This window comes from Macrotis lagotis, chromosome 1 (assembly GCF_037893015.1).
Source record: "Macrotis lagotis isolate mMagLag1 chromosome 1, bilby.v1.9.chrom.fasta, whole genome shotgun sequence".
Lineage (NCBI taxonomy): Eukaryota > Metazoa > Chordata > Mammalia > Peramelemorphia > Peramelidae > Macrotis > Macrotis lagotis.
Genome location: NC_133658.1, coordinates 890,993,089 through 891,012,207, shown reverse-complemented (window position 1 = coordinate 891,012,207; position 19,119 = coordinate 890,993,089). Strand labels below are relative to the sequence as shown.

At 36.7% G+C, this 19,119-nt stretch overlaps 1 pseudogene; it reads left to right on the top strand.

Annotated features, from left to right (window-relative positions):
• The first annotated feature begins 3,892 nt into the window (after positions 1–3,892).
• On the top strand, positions 3,893–6,941 carry LOC141508437 (heat shock cognate 71 kDa protein pseudogene; annotated as a pseudogene).
• The last annotated feature ends 12,178 nt before the right edge of the window (positions 6,942–19,119 follow it).

The window sequence follows — 19,119 nt, the reverse complement described above, 5'->3', positions numbered from 1 at the left end:
TTTAAAAAGACCTTAAGGTTGTGGTCTTAGTGCTTGAAATGATATCATAGGTCATCTGGTCTAACCCTATTATTTTATAGATAATGACAATGAAACCGAGGTGAAGTGCTTGTCTGTATTTTCCAACTAAAGTGGAAATGCTAGTGGTGGGATTAGAACATAGGTTCAGAGCTAGTTTTATTTTCATTTTTAACATGCTGCATCATAGAGACCTCCCTCTGATACTTCCTAGCTGTGCAAGTATAGGCAGATCACATAAACAACTTGAGCTTCAGGCAATGCTTTTAAGACTTATCTACTAAGTTATGGATGAGTTGCAAAGATGTCTGCTAGGTTATACTGATGAAATCCCAGATCCTTGCTGTTGATATCAGAATGTGATTATATTTGCCTCCAGTATAGAAGAAAGAACATTGGATTTGGAGATAGGAGACCTGGACTGTTATCCTGAATTTGCCACATTTTTAGGGGCATAATCTTGGGCAAATCAATTAACATCTCTGGGCTCTCATTTCCTAATAGAATTGGACCAAATGATCTCCAAATTCCCTTCTAGCTCTAAATTCTATGATTGCTATTGACTCAACTGGGGTAAAAGATGCTGAAAAGTGTCAAAAATAGTCAAGGGGCATGGAAAAAGAAAGAAATTGGCAGGCATTGTACAAGAACAATCATCCTTGGCTTCGTGTATTCTGAGCAGATTTTGCTGAGAAGTTTGGTTTCTTTGATCCTAAGCATCCCCATTTCAAGACTGTAGCCAATAAATTAGAAATATGTCTGCAGGGGAATTGGGTCTGATGGATAGTTTAGTGGGTAAAATTCATAACTGGAAATGAACACAGATGTGATTACAGCCTGATTTGCTACAATTTGATGAATTTAAAGAGTGTGCCAATGTATTGGAAAGAATGAGAGGAGAGGGGAAGGAATTTGCCTGATATGCTTTGATTTCTCTGCTTTGAGAATAATAGAGATATTTTCTGTGTAACTCAGTATTTGGCCAAGTATCACTGATATTGTAAAGTTGTACCTACCTTCTTGAGTAGCATCGCAATTTATCTTTTTCAGCTTGGTAAAATGTTAGTTGAAAAATCTGAAAGCACAAGGGAAAACAATAATGGGGATATCAAGCTTGATCTTTCCTTTATCAAAAATCATTCTCTCTCTCTCTCTCTCTCTCTCTCTCTCTCTCTCTCTCTCTCTCTCTCCTCTCTCTGTCTCTCTCTGTCTCTCTCTCTGTCTCTGTCTCTCTCTCTCTCTGTCTCTGTGTCTCTCTGTCTGTCTGTCTGTCTGTCTCTCTCTCTCTCTCTGTTTCTGTTTGTCTCTGTCTCTCTATCATGAAATCCTATATTACCAACAGTTTTCTGGACAGCTCCATTAAAAGTCCCCCAAGTATCACTAGCTAAAATTGGAGACTATGAAACTTCTATTTCTGAACAAACCAATTCCTCCTGCAAGTTTTTCTATTTCTATTGAGGGAACCAACATACCTCCAGTCATTCAGACACTTATGTGAATATTGGCAGGAATAAAACTAAGTGAATTTTGTAAAACACCACTGTCAAATTTGTACAATGATGTATAGAGGCAATAGAAATCACTAGGTAGAGATCTAACTTCAAATATGTGTAGATCTGTGTTCAGGTCTCACTGTTGACACATTTCTACATGCTCATGATCTTGACCAAATGATCTGCCCTCTCAACCAGGCACTTATCTAATTGGGGTGCCAATAAACACAGACAGAGGAATTTTGCTCAAAGAAGAGATTCTTATGACAACAACACCATAGATCTAACCTTTATTCTTTAAGTTGGGCCATGACAAAGAGTCATCAAATTAATTTGTTGTGTTTCTAAAAAATATATGGATACTGAACGTTGAAGGGAAAGTATACTGGACTGAAGATGACAAGAAGACAAAAGCTGAAACCTCCTTATGTAGCCAGAGAGTTATCTAGAATTAAAGCTAGAGGGGCGGCTAGGTGGTGCAGTGGATAAAGCACCAGCCCTGGAGTCAGGAGTACCTGGGTTCAAATCTGGTCTCAGACATTTAATAATTACCAAGCTGTGTGGCCTTGGGCAAGCCACTTAACCCCATTTGCCTTGCAAAAAAAAAAAAAAAACCTAAAAAAAAAAAAAAAAAAAGAGAGATAATTAAAGCTAGAAACCTGTGTGACCCAAAGCAACCTATTCTGATCTGCTAGGATAACAAATATTTATCTAGAGGGAAAGCATAGCAGGAAGGAATCAGTGATCTTCAATGACTTCCTCAATTAATCGGATGAAATTTCAAGATGTAGATCCTTGCTTGGAAGCACCTGAGGGACATGGCACCAGGAGGTGCTATTAGAGTGCCTTATTCATAAGGCGCTATTCAAGACTGGTCAAATTAAATGCAGAGAGGTGGATTCCTGACAGAAGAATCTTGTTTTTTTCTTAGTCTTTAAGAGTGAATTAACATATCAAGTCACTCACCATTTCTTTTATTCTTTCTTGGACTTGAGCAAACAGACCAGGGCATAGTAGAGCAATTCTGAATCCTGGGACTGGGGGGGGGGGGTAAAGTATTGATAAAATGTAATAAAATAACTTTAAGGAAATCAGAGTAATGGGGGTGTGAATCAAAAAGACCTAGGTGGGAAGAAGCATATAAGCAGAGTATTTTAAAAATATTTTCTTGATATTTTATTTTTCAAATATATATTATGAACGTTTCAACATTCATCCATATGCATATGTATATTTTTTAGTTTCTAAATTTCCTTCCACCCTCTCTTACCCCCCCCATGCCCAGAAAGAAATACTCAGCTTAATATTTTACATGCACACATTTGTGTTAAGCATGTTTACTGATTAGTCATTTTCGGTTTAAGGAATTAGGATTAAAGGAAAGAAATACAAAAGATATATATATATATATATATATATATATATATATATGTATACATATATATATGTATATATATTTATATATTAAAAGTAAATGTAGGGAGGCAGCTCAATAATTGACTAGCTGTGTGACCTTGGGCAAGTCACTTAAGCCCATTGCCTTAAATATATTTTTTTTCAAAAGTTAATGTGATTCTGAAGGATTATTTTTTTTTGGCTTTGTTTTGCTTTGGTTTGTTTTTCTTGCTCTGGATAGGGATAGCATTGTCCATAGCCAGTCTAATAGGGTTGTCGTAGCTCTCTGAACTGTTGTCCTATCTATCAGGGTTGATCATCTCACAGTGTTGCTAATGTATATAAAAATATAGTCTTGAAGAAAGGTAGAGAGTCTACTGGACAAGAATGAGCAGGGATTTTATTTGAAGCTTAGAGAAGCAGAATGCAAAGATATGAGGACAGGAATTGGTGTATGCTGTCCAAATAAGTGAAAGAAGACAGATTGGAAGTATCATAGAATGTGTAGAGAGGAATAATATATGGTGCAGATGGAAAGATCTCTTATTTGTATTATTTTTTCAACCATTCAATGGGAATATTTTATCTACTTCTGTTCAAGATATAATGCTATTAAAAAAATTCCTGATCTCAAGAGTTTTAGATGCCAATTATTGACTTACTTATTGCAATGATATACTAATTAGTCTCTCTACTTTAATTAACACCCTAGGCAGCTAACAAATTGTCTTAAAACACAAATATGACCATGGTACTTACTTATAAAAGACCCTACTAGCTTCATATTGCTTGTAAGATAAAGTACAAAATAGTCAGTATGATATTTAAAGCTTTCTGCACTTTATGTTCCCTCTAATTTTTGAGACTTGAAGTAGGGTAAATTTAAGGAAGATGAGAATTTCTGGGGTGAGAGCTGCTGAGTCCTCCTCAGGTTTGCTTTTCTCCTTTGATGTCTATCTGATCCACAACAAACTACAACATTCACAATGGCTATACTTCAGCAAAACATTTTGGCAGCTGGGCCAAACAAGGTTGATGATAACTATGGGGGTCTCAAACCCATCGGTGATTTAGAGGGGAATCTACCCCAAACACGTGAAGTCTTCCATAGGTGGAATGGGTGGATGAGAACAGTTCATTCCAAAAGCCATGAAGGCAATTGAAGGAGCTGCTATGGCCTAGAGTTTGAATGCTTCAATGATGTTTGTCCTTCCTTTTTGAAGAAATTCATGACATCAGAGACATGATGCCATGACAAACATAGGAATTTGAGTGGAGTGAAGGGGATGCTGTGCTGTCAGCAGCCTCACTTTCTCCTCCAGAGTCATCTGGGTCCAGTGACCAGATATGAGTCAGAGCTACTTGAAATGCCCTGGATGTGAACCAATCAGAGTTAAGTGACTTGCCCAATATCATACAACTAGTACATGTCAAGTATCTAAGACTGGATAAGAATGTCTTTCTTCTTGACCCTCAGGCCAGTGCTCTAACCACTGTACCACCTAGCTATCAAAAGAAGTAAATGGCAGACTCATGACAATGAGCTTGCTACTTGCAGGAAAACACAAAGACACCATCATCAGTTGGGTGCCTGTGTTTCCACATAACAAGCCCTGATGAAGTCAAAGAAAAATTTTAAGAAGATTATCATCAATGTACCAAAAGAGAACAATCTTATAATTTTGGGTGACTTGAAAGCTAGGTTAAACTAGTACTATCAGATATGGCAGGGAATCCTTTGGAGGAATGGAGCTGGAAATAGCAATAACAATGATCACCTACTATTGAAGACTTTTGCATACCATGGCCTTCTCGTCAATATCACAGTCTTTCACTTAAGTAAACACAATAAAACTTCTTGGTTGCACTCTTGAAGCAAACGTTAGCATCTAATAGACATTGTGAAAGTAAGGAGAAGAGACAAACAGGATATGAGAGTTAGAATGTAATGTGCACAAAAGTACAGAGTACTGGACTAATCACAGACTCATCCTCTCCAAGCTAAATTTTCACATTCAACCAAAGCAGCATCAACAAGGCAAAATGACTACCAGAAGAATTCAAGTCAAGAGATTAAATTGCCTCTCTGAGAGGGTAACAAGTTTGTTGCTATCTTGGGGGAAAAAGTTAAGCCAATATATGGATGGCAGCAATGGAGGAGAAAAGGAGTGGGGACCTTTCAGAGACTTGGTATACATCATTTCATTTGTTCATCTGGGTTAGAACACTCACAAACATCAAGAGTCATTTGATGAAAGTGATGGGGAAATACAGAAACTGCTAAGCGAAAAATGTGAATTCCACATGGTTTACCAGCAGAATACTTCATCAATTTCTAAGAAGACAGAATTTAATTCCATCAAAAGTAAAGCAGATTGAATACTTAGCAATGCAGCAGCCCTTTTTACCAACTCAGAGGTGAACTATGACCCCCCAACTCCCCAGCAACTTTTACAAAGAGGTAAACAATTAGAATTGACCTTAGTTATTACACAGAAATTTTCTCTATGGTCTTGACCAAGGTGAAAAAAATTGCTGAAGCTTACCTTGGGAAGCTTCACAAACTGTCACAAATTCTGTGGTTATAACACATCTATTTCAACAATTCCCAATATCAGGTCCCCAAAGATCCTGGAACCATCCCTAGCCTCATTGTGCTCTGAATTGTCAATGAGCCAACTGTTTCTGTTATCCCTTATGACTTGAATAAGAAAGTTGGTGCTGGGAGAAATGTGTTGATAAATGGTCCTGGGGGTGGTACTTTTGATGTTTCCATTATTACCACTGAAGATGGAATCTTTGAGGCCAAGTTCACAGCTGGGGACACCCACTTGGGTGGGGAGGACTTTGGCAACAGCACGGTCAACCATTTCGTTATTAAGTTCAAGTGAAAATACAAGAAGAACAACAATGAGAACTAGGGGGTTGTTCATCATCTGTGCCCCACATGTGAAAGTGCAAAATGTACCCTCTCTTCAAATATCAAGGCCAGTATTGAGATTGACTCCCCTTTTGAAAGTATCAGCTTCTATACATCAATCACTGGAACCCATTTCAAAGAGTTGAATGCTGATATTTTCTTTGGCACACTTTTCTTTGGCATTAAGAGATACCAAGTTAGATAAATCACAGGTTTATGACATTATCTTGGTGGGTGGTACCATGCACATCCCCAAAATCCAGAAGCTTCTGCAAGACTTCTTCACTGATAAGGAGATCAAAAAGTTTATCATAGTATCCACTGCCTATAGTACAATTATTCAGGTTGCCATTTTGTCTAGTGATAAGTCTAAGAATGTACAGGAATTGATGCTTTTTCTCCTTCCTTTGCAGTTGAAACTGCTGGTAGAGTGATGACAATTCTGATGAAACATAATACCACCATTCCCACAAAACAAGATCAGGCAACTATCCTGGTGTGTTTATTCAGGTTTCTGAATGTGAGAGAACCATGACAAACTTCCTTGGCAAGTTTGAACTCACTGGAATCACTGGAGAACCCAGGGATGTTCTGCAGATTGATATTGATACAAATGGCATTCTCAACATTTCTGCTGTGGCTAAGAGCACCAACAAGGAGAAGATCACCATCACCAATGACAAAAGTCATCTGAGCAAAGAAGACAATGAGCATATGGTCCAGGAAGCTGAGAAATACAAAGCTGAGCTTGAGAAGCAGAAAGACAAGGTGTCTTACAAGAATTCCCTTGAATCTTATGCTTTTAACATGAAGGCCTACCAAAAAGGATGAAAAAAAACGCAAGATAAAATTGATGATGAAGATAAACAGAAGATCCTTGACAAAGGTAATGAAAATCAATTGGTTGGATTAGAACCAGACTACAGAGAAGGAAGAATCTGAGCATCGGCAGAAAGGATTGAAGGTCTGCAACCCTATCATTATTAAGTTGTATCAGAGTGCAGGAGTAATGCCAGGAATCATTCCAGGAGACATTCTTCCTTCCAGGGAAAGGGAGATGGCTAGCCCCATTTGGAGATGCTTCCTCTGGACCCACTATTGAAGAATTTGACTAAACACACTAGCAGTCCACACAGTTGTCTAAAAATTAAAGGAATCAAAATAAATCTTGGTATTCAGAATATGTGAATGTGTGGAGAGAGAGAGAGAGAGAGAGAGAGAGAGAGAGAGAGAGAGAGAGAGAGAGAAGTGAACAACTTTGCACTTTATCAATGCTATATACAAGTGGAAATGCAATTCTTGTCCTGGAGAATAAATATATTTAAAATTGCCACTATGAATAAAAGTAAAGTACAACAGAAGTTTAGAGAGATTCAGGATTCCTGACCTAGTCAAAAGACTGATGAAATTCAGTTTTATGCAGATAGTAACAATCCAAAGTGATTTTCTGATATCCTGAAGGCTTTTTTATAGATCAAAGACATTTTACATCTTAACTACTCAAGTAATGCTGATGGAATCACATTGATTAATGATAGGTACATGATCCTATAAGGATGGGCTATCCATAGTGTCCTTATCAGGTTATCATCAATCAATGTAGAAGCCATTGATCATTTGCCTAAAGTTGTAAGTCAATCTGTTCCTAGCTGAAGATCCAACTGAAGAAAAGGTTTTGCATGCCATTAGGGTCTTTTCATGTGTCAAAACACCTAGTGCTAATTCTATTCCAGTTTAGATTTATAACAGGAGTGTCCATTACATATACAAAAGTTGAATGGAATTTTCCAGGTTATATATCATGAAGAGGTTGTCCCCCAGGAATTCAAAGATGTCTCTATTGTCCATTTCTATAAAGGTAAAATGAATAGATTCCCCTGTGACAATAATGGGGTATGTTTTTCATATTCATTTTGGTGAGATTCTTACCACAGTCCTTCTCAATAGGCTGATCCTTCACTTGGAAGATGGTCACCTACCTGAGAACCAGTGTGGCTTTACACAGGGTTGAGGAACAATCAATATGGTGTTTGGTACCTGCCAACTCCAGCCAGAATGCCAGAAGGAGAATAGATTCATGAGGTCTTATGGAAAATTATGTCAAAATTTGGTTTCCTAGAGAAGTTCATCAGTATTGTATGGTAAGTTTGCCCAAGTTGTACATAAGTTGATGATGCTCTTGAAATTACCTGGTCACCAATGAAGTGAATCAAAGTTGTGTCCTTGCTCCCATGCTTTTTAGCATGATGTTTCAGTCTTATTATCAAAGAACTTTGCTGAGAATGAACAAAGGATCGGGGTCAACGACCATGCCACTGGTAAATTCTTCACCTTGAAAAGGTTACAAGCCAAGACCAAAGTGGAGGGAGTGTTCATGCATGCTTTTCTGTTTGTAGATGATGCAACCTCTGAAACTGAGATGCAACAAAGTACGGTTCTATTCTCTGCTGCTTGTGCTATAGTTAACAAGAAAACACAGGTGTTTCATCAACCAACACAGCATCATCTCTATGTGGAACCATCTGTTACAGCAAATGAAGACGTTTTGAATACTGTGGAACAATTCACATTTTTTGAAGGTGTACTTTCCAGGGAAGTATGAATTGTTAATGAGGATGACGCATGCATTGCCAGAGCAAGTTCAGTATTTGGGAGGCTCTGAAACAAAGTTTGGGAGAGAAGAGGTATTAGACTGACTCCCACACTGAAGACCTAAAGAGTCACTGAGCTACTTCATTACAGTGTACCCATGAACCCTAGACAGTCTATCATATCATGAATGAAAGGTATCACTACTATTTGAATTGTCTTAGGAAGATTCTGAAGATCATCTGGCAGAAGAAGATACCAGACATAGAGGTCCTTCCTGGACTGCCAAACATTCACACATTAATATAGAAAGCATAACTAAAATGAACTGGCCGTGTTGTTCAAAAGCCAGTCATATGCTTCTCAAAAAGACTATTTTATGGAGAAGACTTACAGGCAAGTGCTCATAGAGGGGTTAGAAGTGATATAGGGTTACTCTGAAGACCTTTCAAGAATTTTAGAATTGATTGTGCAGTATAGGAAACATTGGTACAGGACCACACAGCATGGTGTGCCTTCATCAGAGAGGTTGATGTACTCTATTAGCAAGGCAGATTTGAAGGAAATATGAGATATAAAAGCTTGTAGTAACCACACAGGTGTTCACTTATGGAAGAGCTCATATTGGTCTGATCAGCCCCACTAATTCTCTGTAACTTATTGTTAACATAGTGATGTCATTTTTGTCTTCTTTGAAAGTCAAGGGCAAGAACCACCCAACCAAACAAGTCTTACCTCATATTTCATTCCTTCAGACATTCTTTTCCAATCAAAGTGATTTCCTAGATGCTCTTCATATTTTACATATTATTTTCTTCCCCAATGCCTTCATATAGTCTGTCCTCCATTACTCAAATAAAATCCCCATTAATTTTCTTTCCCTTTTAGAATGCTCATCTTTTTTTTTTAGGTTTTTGCAAGGCAAATTGGGATAAGTGGCTTGCCCAAGGCCACACAGATAGGTAATTATTAGGTGTCTGAGACCAGATTTGAACCCAGGTACTCCTGACTCCAGGGCCGGTGCTTTATACAGCATATTCACAGATTAACAGATAATGTATAGACATACTAAATAAAATGAAATTAAATACTAATAATAGACACAAAAAAAGAAAAGTCCTATGTAAATGATGGCATCTGAAAGAATTAAGAGTACAGTAAAAAACTCCTTGAGGGCAAGAATTGCTTTTTTCCTATGGTGCTTACTACCTCAGTATCCTTTAATGTCTTAATGCTGATTGAAATGAATTTAATTTCAAGGACTTAAACAGACTAAATTGACCATTCATCTGCTGCCATTTAATCTCTGTGTTATTTTCTTTCCATTCAGGATTCCGTTGGTGAACCTGTAAAAAAACAAAACAAAAAATTTTAAAAAAAAATCAAAAAAACAAAAAAAATTTCAAAAATCAACAAAAAAAAGTCCCAAGACTAAAAAACAGGGGAGAGTGTCCCCAAACTCACCTTTTCTGTTTGCCAGTGGAGAACTCATGGAGCAGAACTCTATAGGCCAAATATATTTTTATAAAAAAGAAAAAAATGAACGTGCCTATAGGCAACCTTCATTATCCCCAATGAATTTTTTTTGGTGGGGAAGAAGAGAAAAGTTTCCAGAAATAAAAGGGGAAAAATTGATTCTCTGAAGACATAAGGAGGAAAAGGAGACCAAGTGCAAAGGACAAGATGGACCGCCTGGAGATGTGGATTTGGACAATGATTCTGAACCTGTGCCAATAACACCAATACGTGCCATGTACTGAGATGAAAGATTTTGTTTCAAACATGAAGCTAAGTTAAATACACATAGAAATATTACAGAAAACAGGGTTGGGGATTTCTCTTCTGAGACAGTCAATATTTCTGGTTAATATACATATATAAATATATAAATACATACACAAACACACACAAAGACACCTTTTTGTACTGTAGCAATTTTTGAAGCTCTTAAATGTTCCTTTTTAAAAGAAAAATGTGTCATGGGTTACAGAATCTGATTTATTTAACATGCTTAGTATGGACTAAATAAACTGGTGTTTTTTACTTCGGCAACTTGCCTCTCCAACATATATCTATATACATATATATTCACACAAACATATATATATATACATATATAATATGACCATTTAGAAACATTTCCACTAGTGAGCAGTATTCTATCTCCATCAACCCCAGGGGACAGCCTTAGTCAACACTCTGGAGCACTCATTGTAAATGTGTTCACTTACCAGTGGCCTCTATCTAATGTTTCTACTTTAGGTCAGAAGGAGAGTGTCCTGGTTTGATTTTTGTTATTGTAGTTATTTGGTTTGAACCATTTGGTTGCTTAAAGATACTACCTAAGAGCCAGAGACATTGTTATTGGTGACTGGCTCTTCTTGAAGAGGACGGTGTGTAGGATAATGGTGGAGGGTGTGGTGTATGTGCCATGGATCCTTGGAGCCCATGAGTGTGATATAAAGATAGAATGAAGAGTGAGTCTCAAAATTAAAAACATTTATACATGTATATCTGTGTGTATGCATGTATGTGTGTCTAGAGATATTCCAAACTGAATGGGTCAGCTTCAGGAGGTGGTGCATTCCCAATTGGAGGTCTTCAAAGAAAGGCTGAAAGACAGGTATGCTGAGGAAATGCTTTTTCAAATGTCTAGATGGCTGCCAATGTCTGTTTTAACTACAAAATTGTTACTGTGTGCATCTGTGTGTGTATGTTTGTGTATGTGCGTATGAATGTCCATGAAGTACTCAGAAAAGTTGTTCACTTCATTCTCTCTGGAAATGACAACAATTTCATTGTGACTTGATCTAGGAAGTTCACACTTAAGTAGTGAATGGGCATATCCAACCTGCCTAGAAGCCCCCTCACGTGTTCCCCTAAATTAGACTTATACTGATGGGGATCAAGGGTAAGTTTCAATCTACATCATGGGTCTGAACTTCCATTTCTGAGTACTGTGAGAATAATTCCATTTATTATTGTTTATAAATCCAGGATCCCTTCAATGGGGTCAAATACCCAGATTATACGAGGACAAATCTTGGTCAATGTAAACATGAACCAAAACACTGTAATCTATAACCACATCCATGCACCACTACCAAATATAATCCACACCAAATCTGCCAATGCACCAAAGGAATGGATGGTCTCAGTGACAGTAACCAATTTGGTGCCTTGCACCATGTAGAGAAAAGTACCATCTTTTTACATAAGGTGTTGAAAGAATGTCAGGAATCAAAATTCAGACACTAGAGTCACATGCTCAGTCATGGAAGTGGGATGTACTGTGGATGTGCCATCCACACCCTCCCCTTTGACCTCCCCCTGGGGCCTAGATTCAAGTATTTTTTTTGATGGTTGATGAAACCCAAGGCTGAAATCTTGTGTCAAGATACAGTTTCAGACTATGGAATGGCATTTTTTTTTTGGGGGGGGGATAAGTTAACTGGTGCCTGTGGGGATTAATCCTGTGAACTTTGTCTCATTCTCACTGTGCTTCAACTAACTGAGTTGACTACACTCAACAAGTGGATCATTGACTGGATAGGAAACGTTTTTTTTTCACTTTTTTTGGCCTAAATAAGTGAGGCATAAATATAGATGGATTTCTGACTCTTTAAGCAGGGCTATTCTCACTTTAAACCAGTATAAACTTAAAAAAAAAACTTTTTTTCTACATTTAGAAATGAGGGACAAAAAGGGGGGACTTTTTAAAAGGTGTTTTGTAGCAACTTCCTTGTTTTGTCTATGTGTTCTGTTGCTTCCAAGGGGTGGAGAAAGAGAACTTTAAATAGTCCAGTAAAGGAAGGGGCAGTATGTAAGAGACCCTTCCACAAATTGCTTTTAACCATTAGAAGGTCACCTCCCCCAAGCAATAGCAAACTATGCACCTCTTTTTTTTTTTTAATATCCATAAACATCCAGATGTTTAGAGTTAAGTCTTGGGTATCCTTCCTAAGTGAGCTCTGTTAATGCTGATTTTCTATCTATGCAGTCAAGTTGGCTTTCATAACCTTTGGCAACCTGATCTTTTGAGTGAATGAAACTGGAGGTGATGGGTCCACAAGTACATCCTGACTTTGAGGCTGAATCCCCAGGAAGATGGATTGACCCTTCTGACTTGTGCCCTTATATTGTACTCATAGGTGCAATTTTCCCCAGACCAGGATTTTCAATTCAATGTAATCTAATTCAAGGCAATTTGAACCAATTGAAGTCAACTCAACAAACATTTATTAAGGACATATTCTTTGCTGGTAATTTGAGATAGCAACAAAAAATAAAAAAAGAATCTGCCTTGAGGAGGCTGTGTTCTAGTAGAATTCATTGTAAAGGAGATTGCATTCCACTTCTCTACTCAAGAAGACAACCACCTTGTGACTTTTCAAAACAAAGAATGGCACATTATACACATCCTTGAGCACACAGAATCTGAGTGGTTGAATTTTCCCATGTATATGTATAAGTGGAATAGTTTTGATTTTTTTTCCTGGCCTGTCCATCACCCATTTTATTTTTAAACTTCAAACCAAAAGCAAAGACAGAAAACATCTTCTTTTAGTATGAACCAAATGACAGTTATCATTTCATGCCACTTGGAGGGAGTAGATGCATTTATTTTAGACCATCTCTAAGACACTCTACAAAGGCAGGTGATATGTGTGTATGAACAGGATCTGACATGAAATAAACAGATTTATAAAATCTGGTAGCTTATGCAGATCACAGAGTATAGAGCAAAGTATGGATTGTACTATATGGAATATCATTACTCATTACTTTGAGTGAATAACTACTGTATGCAAGACATCGATGATCCATGGTTTTTCCCACAATGGTTACATTTTAATTATGTAATTTTAATGAGCCAATCACTGAGAGATGAATGGGATAACATAAGGGGGAGGGGGAGTCCTGGGGGCAGGCTAACAATTTAGCTACAGATTTGGCCCCACTCACTATTAGTTTAAGAAAGTTTGCATCAACTTCAGGCCAATACATTCCCAATCTTTCACCAACAGTATCCACCCTTCCCCCTTTGTCTTATCCTATCATTTAAAGTCTTTGCACTTTCACCTGTTTCCTTTGGCTCTCAGGAAAGGAATACTAAGGTCATGCAGTTAATCTTAAGTATGAGAATGTCATCCATGTCCTAATAACATTTCTCCTCTAAAGAAGAATTTAACCTTGTTAGCATCATGATCCTCCTTGACCATCAATAGATACCTCCTCAGATAAACATTTTTAAATACACAAAGTGGAATAGATGGGTTTATAAATAAAATACCTTTTTTATGCAAATACAATGATATATGTGCATATATACAAATATACATATATATGTATAAACATACACATGTATATATTATGTATGTGTATATGTCCATGTACCCCAAATTAGAAACCCCCTGTTCTATTTTCAAGTAATCCCAGGATTAATGAAAACAGAATAATTGTCTTAGTAATTTACTTAGCAGATTATAAATTCATGTTTTTGGACTGTTACCACAATATTGATTTTTGTCTTTGAATGAGCCTAAGCCAGCACAGCATCCTCCCCTTTTCATGCAGAGTCATAATGAACTTGACTATATATTCATCCCAACTCTCTATTAAGGACTTTTTGCTCTTAGAATTTTGTTTCCTGAACACTATGTAGAAATTTTTCCTGATATTTGAAAACAGCTATGAAGTTATAAATTTTCCTGCCTCAGAGTCTAAGAGAGAGAAAGAAAGAGCCATATTCATTATTAGGTCTTCCTAGACTACTTTCTGGTAGTTCTGACTTCTTTATCCCTTATCCATCAATGAAGGTGTGGCCAGAGGAATATCTAAGAATACCCTTGTAAGTGCTTAGGAATATAAAGAGAACAGGTAAGAAATGAAGGTCAGTTGATACACATTTTGTACCCTTGATAGTACATAAAGATGACATATTATTTGAGATCCAAAGGAGACATGACAATTTTTTTAACCATAATACACATCATGTTTTCTTCACCTAGTCCTGAGCTTTTATAGACTCACTGAATTGGCTGACACATTCGTTGCTTATGTGATATTCTACATAATCCTCCTTAGATTTCTATCATCATACATCTGAAACCAACAGTATATCCCCCTGAATTTCTATCATCAGCCAGTCATAATGATATTGATGAAAAATAAGTGTCCATAGAGACATTAACTCACTCAAAACTGTCTTTTAAGACTAAAAAAATTCTGTTCATTTATCTGCTGTGTTCTTGGTAAGTTCTTGGTAAGTCTCTCTCTCTCTCTCTCTCTCTCTCTCTCTCTCTCTCTCTCTCTCTCTCCCCAAATGGAAGATTACTTTGGCTTCAATTGTAAAAGTGACCATCACTGTAGTTTCAGAAAAAGAAGAAACACAAAAAGTTCTGATAGTCTATTTTCTATCAGGTTCAGGTTGAGACTGGAGTTTACTAAAACTTCGTGGTGGAAAATGTCCTCTATTTGCTGTTAGAACACTTGACTCAGATTCCCAGATTTGATCCTCAAAACCTGTGAGTTATTGGACAAAGGACAGCCTCCTCTGAAATACATTTTCCTCCTCTCTTAAAGGAGCAGGTTGAGCTAGATGATATCTGTAATACCCGTAGATCCTTGCTTTAAGAGCCAGTTTGATTTAAAATCACAATATTATGCTGCCACTCACACAGAAAGCAGTAGTATAATTTCACCATGTATAACTAAAAAACTAGAAAAATTTCAAAGACAACAAAAGAATTATTAAAGCAATTCATTTTGGAAATGGGATAATTGGGGAATTTCCAACTCATAGAAAACTGAATGTTTATACATCTTTACAGTGACCAGAGTCAATATGATTTAAGAAAAATGCAAAATCTATATTTTGGTCCTGTGCAAAATCTTTCATTAAGAAGGCTTTTTTATTGTTCAGTTTCCATGTAATGTAGGGGGGACATGATTGGGATTGAATGATGATTCCATCTCTAGGTAAGGATCTAGTTTCTTAAGATCTCACTCCAAGTCAATGAAAGAATATCTTCTTAAAATCTTCATTTCTGGTCCAGACTATGATGCTATGCTTCTTTAAATTCAAAAATAATATTATAGTCTTTTTAAAGGATTATAATCAGGAAAAGAACCCCATTCATTTTTTTTCCTGCCTGAAATAGTGAAAATGCAAATGATGGCTCCTTTCAGAATTTCAATCACTTTCTTCCAGGAAAGTCCTACCCAGATTGCTTGGAGTGGACACAAGAAAACAAGACCTCTAACCCCAAGATTCCAAAGCAATGAGGTGTTAATTATGGGTTTTAACAAGCATTTCCAATTGCTGTTCTAAAATCATTCTTTCCCTACCACCAAGTTCTTCAACTATATGCATATTTGGAATTTTTCAATAGATCATGGCGTTATGGTTTTGGCAGTAGAGAACCCACTTCCTTATACAGGTTGCACAATTAGTCTAAAATTAATCACAAAGTCCTGTTGAGTTTCAATGGTAGCAACATGCAGCACCCTGCATGTGACTATGGCTGGTCATGGATCTTCTTCGAATGATAAAAATGAAATCGAAGTCAGAATTGAATTGCATCAGAATTGAATTTAACGGATAAGTTGAAGCTGTTTAGACTGCTGGCAGCCTTCAGAATCACCTCTATGCTATGAGTGGGTTTGAGAAAAAGGCTCTGTGGATGTGATTTGGTATATTAAAGAAAAATCCAATGGCTATGAAAGGGACTACTTTATGGTTACAAGGCTGTCATATTTCTTACTTACAACTCTGTTTACATATTTAACCCCTGGACTCTCACAGTGTATCCTCATTTCCACAAAAGTCACCAAACATATTTAATCATGCTCAGTGCCCATTCAAAGCTAGGTTCACAGGAAGATAGGGTCAGGGACAGACATCGAATAGGTTTGAAAGCTGTTGACCAAAACCAAGCAGATACACTCCATTGAGATGAAATTGTCTTCTCAAAAAGTCATTCTTGACACTAATCACATTTCCCAAAGCACTTAATGAGCAATGAGCTTCTAAGGTCAGAGGTAACACCAAAATATGCATGATCAATGTAATTTGGGGGAGATGAATTTGATGCGCTAAATCTATTTGTTATAGCTTATGACAATTGTTGGATTGGACCAGTGTAAGCAGTGCAGCCGACATTGAATCCCATGTACTTTTCATCTGAACATCTTTGATTCAGTTTACTTCCTTATTAATATCTATTATTTTGCATTGATGTATTTCCTAGGAAAAGTGATTATTATGCTCTATTTAGCAAAATTTTTGACCATGTGTATGTTGGCTGCACTGAGTGGAATTTGTGGATTTTCCAGTGTAATCTTCAATGACTGTTGGACATTATGAAATATGTTACTGACCCTTCCTTCCAAAAGCTTTGAAGTGTGGTTATGTATTTTTTGCCTTTATGAATTTTTGAAGGTTTTGAAATGGAATGGTATGAAATGTAGAGAAATTCAATTCATGGTGGTAAATTTCCACCATGCTGTTCAAATGTGTGCACATGTGAGCACATGTGAACACACATACACAGATTGATACCTCTGACTGCAGGTCATTCTTGAAGATCAATTACTCAATAAACATTTATTAAGCACCTACTCCATACCAGACACTGTGCTAAACACTGGTGGTACAATAAGAGGCAAGAGAGAGCCTCTGCCCTCAAAGAGCTTATGATCAAATTTTTCAAACTACAAGTCACACTATCCAGCCAGACTCCGAATTCAATACCATAACCATGTGATCAGAGGATTGAAAAGCAGATCATCATCCTCCCTGCACATTTTCTCCTTTTGTAAATGGACCAATAAAATGCACTAGCACTTTAACAGAAATTTCCATATCCCTATGCAGGCTAAAGAAACTGAGAATCTTCTGCCTTGCATGAGCCACCTGAGAAGATAGGCATACTTTCATCAAACAGAGAAGTTGCTATATCTTTTTTCTTTTCTCTTAGGGTTAAACCAATTTGCATTTTATTCACCTCTTGTGAATGATATCAGTCAAGGGATTAGTCAATCCTCTATCAGAAGAAGGGTAGGCATATGAGATTTTTCTCATTTATGCCTTCTGGCAGTTGTCCATAAAGAATATGGTAGGAGAGTTCTAGTTATATGTATAGTCAGTTTTTAATCCATAGACTGGAAGCAAAAATACACAAGTCATTCTCTATATAGCAAACACACAGAAAGAAATGTCTGCTCATTCACAGCATTTCTCTTTGTATTAGTCTTAGAGTTCAAATTCCAAATAAAAGTCTTTTTAGCAATGACACAAGTATCTATTGAAATGAATCCTCTTTAAACAAATTTCTATACAGGGAAGCAGGGCCATGACTGTTCTGACACACTCCTTACTTGCAACTAAGATAGCAAGCTGAGAAAAATATGCTTTTATAAAAAAAGAGAATATTCTTCAATTTTATCACATACATTCTTGATGTGAAACTGACATACTGAGATGGAGGATAATAGATTCATGTCATTGATTGATAATGGTATCAGGGTATATACAGCCTATGGTAAATGTGCCCATGATATCAAAGAAAGTCAATTTTTTTTTACATCCTTTGAAGCTTCGTATCAATGTGCATTATTACTAAAAATAGATTTTATGTTGACCCAAATTCCTCCAAATCCTTTGCTAAAGAATCATTGTAAGTTTAGATTCTTTGTTAGTTACATTCACTTTTGTGGTTCTCTAGGGTACTTCAGAGAAAATTTGCTTTTGAGAAGATTAAAGCAAGTGAGCATATTTTGTCTAAAACTTTGAATAATAGTTCCTTTTATGTTGTACTAGTTGGACTTCCACTTTTACAACTATCTATCTTTCATCTATCTATCTGTCTATCTATCATCCATCTTTCCATTCTTCCATCTATCTACATATACTTATATCAATTTATCTTTCTACCCACTTTTAATCTATATCCTTGCATTCTATGTTAAGACAAGAACGCAAATGAAATGAATGAAGAATAAAGGTGCACATGAACAAGTCAAACTAAATATTGCAAAAGATACCTGATACAAAGAGCTAAATTTACCCACAAAGTGGGAAAGAGGATTAACGTCAAGAATGACTAATACCAACACCAGTCAACACATTCTACTCAAAATATCCTTTACATTTAGGCTTAATGATAACCAAAGACCCATAATGAATATATATACTATACATTGATGTCTAGGACTTTCTCATTGACAAATGCCTAGATAAATCAGTTTTAACAAGCTCTTTTTTTCAGACATCACATATTTATAATCAAGGAGCATTTCTGGCAAGGGAAAAAAAACCAGTCTGATTGATGTCTCAGTAAGTATGTAGCCTGCTGTTATAATTTATGACTCCTATATATATTTTTAAAAAGAAATGCATCTCTTGCCATGGGGCCATATTGAGTTATTCAGCTTTCTGATTTCATTTAAACACTACAAGAAAGTCACAGTGACTTCAGTGACAAAGAATCTCAGTGCCATTTCATTAAAGTTGTTCCTAGGTGCTTCAACATAACCCATGCTATGTTATTCTGTGAAACCATCACCAGCTAAAATGATCATCCCCATTCGAACTTAAATACCCCCCATCTCATAATTATATTATGGTAAAAGTAAAACAGGAGTAGTCTACAATGAATGCAATAGTCATATGCCTTCAATAACCATAAAGTTCTTAATGCC